We start from the raw sequence: 3473 nt of genomic DNA, 5'->3' as shown, positions 1-3473 counted from the left end.
CATACTTTGAACATGTTAAGCCACTGAAAACCACGTTTATCTGAGTCTCAGGACATGCAACCACTGGACATAGAGAAACATTTCTCAAAAGAACAGTGGTCTTTGCTGCAGCTTGTCAAATAGATATCACGTACAATGGTCAGTTGCAGAAGGACTTTCAAACTCTACAAGTTCAGTGTATGGTAGCGGATGCAGGAATGCAGGATGGTCTGCTGCCTTTTGTTAAGGTCTACTCTCAAAGTGACTTGCTACAGTTATCATGAAAGCACTGAAAGTAAGAAGGCCTCTGCAGAACTGAATCTTACTGAAGAGTTCTGGAAAACATGGACTCATTGTAAGCCATACTGTTTCTGACATACTTGTTTTTCACACCAAAAATCTGCATTTTTAGATACAGCTTGGAGCAATGGAATACAGTAGTTTCTCCACAAACAATTGAAAGAACTCAGAGCTTGAAAAACAATCAAAAGTTGAATTTTAAAATTCCTTGTAGTTATGAGCACTTCAAAGGTTTTTGTTGTTGTTGTTTACTGTCTTTGAGATAAGTTGGTAATTGTTTTCTCCTCTGTTGAGCTGGCTATGAGTTGAACACTCTATGCTATGTTACTTCACCAGAGGCAAAAATTAGGGACAAACTAGCCATGGGTTTGTACCTGTGAAAATGTGAGCCAAATGGACACTTAAGTTAATTATTCATCTATAGTTGGCAATAATAGAAGACTAGGTAATTTTAATTAAAGTTTGTTGTTGGATTTTCCTCTGTGGGATGACATCAGGCAGTCTTCCATTTGGAAAATGAAGTTTGCTTTTGACTTGAATATTCAAAGTCACCGTTAAATTGCAGAGTAAACTCACCGTCAAAGGCCAAAATTTTTAGCTAGATTTTTATATTCTCATCCTATTTTGAACTTGCTACTTTTAGAACTGACAACACTCCTGAAGAGATGCTACCCAGTTCTAAAAGGTATGAATTGTTTTGTGTAAAGTGACTATCTCCTGTAGGTTGTATGGTTTGAGTCATGAGCCATCAAGTGTAGTAAGATATTTTAACATGTCTTAAAGTAAGAGGGGTGCCTTTGTGCTTTGTATAAACATAAACAGCAGAGTTCTTACCAATGCCACTGGGGTAGTGACATCATGCAAGAGTTCCATAGAACAGTGGTTGATGTCTTGTAATGACATCACTTCTGAAATAGAAAATTTAAGGTGAATCCAGAAGATTACAAAATAATTACTCAGTGTCTCTTCAGGAAATCAGCTTCAACTTTCCTATTATTTTTTCACCTGGTTAAAAATAAGAGTGTTTGAAATGTTACTGTAATACTGAAGCTTCCAATTCAAACATTATTTTGCCCCAAAATAACATCGTGGTGCTTTCTAAAAGATATTTCCAGGGTCTGTTTAATAGAAAACAAATCCAATTTTTCCAAAAAGAACTTTAAAATTTGGACAAGGAATAGCAATTGCAAAGAATTTGGGAAGTAGCTCAGCATAGTTGTACATACCTGTATTCTCAGCACTTTGGAAAAGGGAAGACCACGAGAGGATCAAGCTCCTCTTCAGCTATGTAGAGTTAAGAACTTAGGCCTGGCCTATGGAAGGGGTCTAGGTTATTGGGAATATGTACTTAAAAGGATATTGTGCCTCTCAGTCTTCTGGCTTTGCTGTTACCTCACCACAGGCCCAAATCAGGTACCAGCTAGCCATGTGTTTTAAACTTTGAAATAGTGAGCCAAAATGAACATTCTTAGGTTAATTTTTTTCACGTATCTGTTGCGGTAGTAGAAGGATAAGTAATTTCATAGGCTTATATTTAAAAGTGGTGCTGACTCACCAATGAGTGAATTATAGTGAATTATTATTATAATTGCATTTTGTATTATTATAATGGCAGTTGTTGTAGTTTCCACTTTAAACATAAATTGGCCTCTTCCAGCCGTTAGTAGCCTTATACAATTATTATTCTCTTTGTTTCCTTCCAGGTTTTCAGTGTTATCCATTCAGACAGCTGCCTTATGCAAAGACATTATTGCTCTGCAGCGTGCTCAGGATGCTCCTTGGGACAACTCACAAGCTGTTTGGCTATCCTGAAGACCTCTGTACCTGCCATCCACTGTGCATGTAAGCCAAAGGAAGGACATCTCAGTCACAGTGTGAAACCATGTAGTTGGTGCCTATTAGTTTTACTGTTATTTTGTCTTGTTTCCTGCTCACTGGTTGAGCAGTTGATCATATATGCTTTACTACTGTCTTGTTTTTTTCTAAGATTCAAGGTAAAAAAAAAATCTGTTGTTTCACATGTTTGTCTATCTGTTTGGGTTTTTTTTTTCACTTCCACTTTTGTGTCATGATTGACTGATAAACTGCAGAGTGATACAATACAAAGTCACTCTCCTGGTGGATACATTCTTAGCCAGTTGCTATCTTGGTATAAAATAAACCAGACAGAGGTCATGCAAGAGTACAAGGATATTGTTCATAAGCAAATACTCTGGAACTCTAACAAGGCAGGGCTAAGATCCAAGAATGTCCAGGGCTCCTGTCGCAGTAACAGTGACCACATATACTATTGGTCATTTTGTAACAGAGCTGCTACTAGAGTTAAATCGAGTCTATTCCCAAGGCTGTGTCTGTGCTGCGGTGGCTTGTCCCAGAGAGGCACAGGGGAAAGGGCGAGCTCAGTAAGGAGCTGTCAGGTAGGTAATGGGCTGCTGAAAGGACTAGCAGATTGCAAGAGACAGACTCACACGCTGAGCAGCCACTAACTTGATGAGGGGGTAGATGAGGCTGGAATTTTCAGCCTGGCAAAAATAGGAGAGCCACATTCACTAGGGGGCAAGGGTCCTCACTGGCCACTGTGGCAATGCCTTCCCTTACTACCATGTCAAAAGACTTAATGCTTCCAATTAAAAGGCCTCATTCTCACCCCTGCCCCAGGGAGCCTGCACTTACAGGATGGAAAAGTCTGTACAGTGAGTGTCCTGTCCTCTGCAGTGCACTCAGGATCTCTAGAGACCTTGTACAAGGATCCTGCCCTCTGTGCTTTAGGGATGGATGGCTTGACCTAAACCAGGTGAAGCTACTGGGTCGCCCTAAAGAAGGCAGATGCTGCCTAGCATTGGATACAGTGGGACCCACAAATGGAAGCCATCACCCACTGGAGGAGACCCTGGAAACCCTAGGAAGTTGTTAGGTGGATGTCTCAAGGCAGGAAATATTTTTTTAAGATGTTTTATTGATTCTTTGAAGTAGAAACTTCTAGTTCTTTGGAAAGTTAGTTATATCAAGTGATGTTTTGCTGGGGTACACAGGTGAAATGATGTCTTGCTAAAGCAAACAAGTGAAAGTGTTTTCCTAAAGCAGACACCGGTGAAAGGATGTTTGGATATAGCAGACACATGAAAGAATGCTTGATGAAGGAATATAAATATGACCCCACAGACAGTGGGAGATGAGCACTGAGCATTGGTTTG

The sequence above is a fragment of the Grammomys surdaster genome, unplaced genomic scaffold (genome assembly GCF_004785775.1).
Source record: "Grammomys surdaster isolate TR1022 unplaced genomic scaffold, NIH_TR_1.0 61, whole genome shotgun sequence".
NCBI lineage: Eukaryota > Metazoa > Chordata > Mammalia > Rodentia > Muridae > Grammomys > Grammomys surdaster.
The sequence above is the reverse complement of the archived record's forward strand: the minus strand, read 5'-3'. Positions refer to the sequence as shown.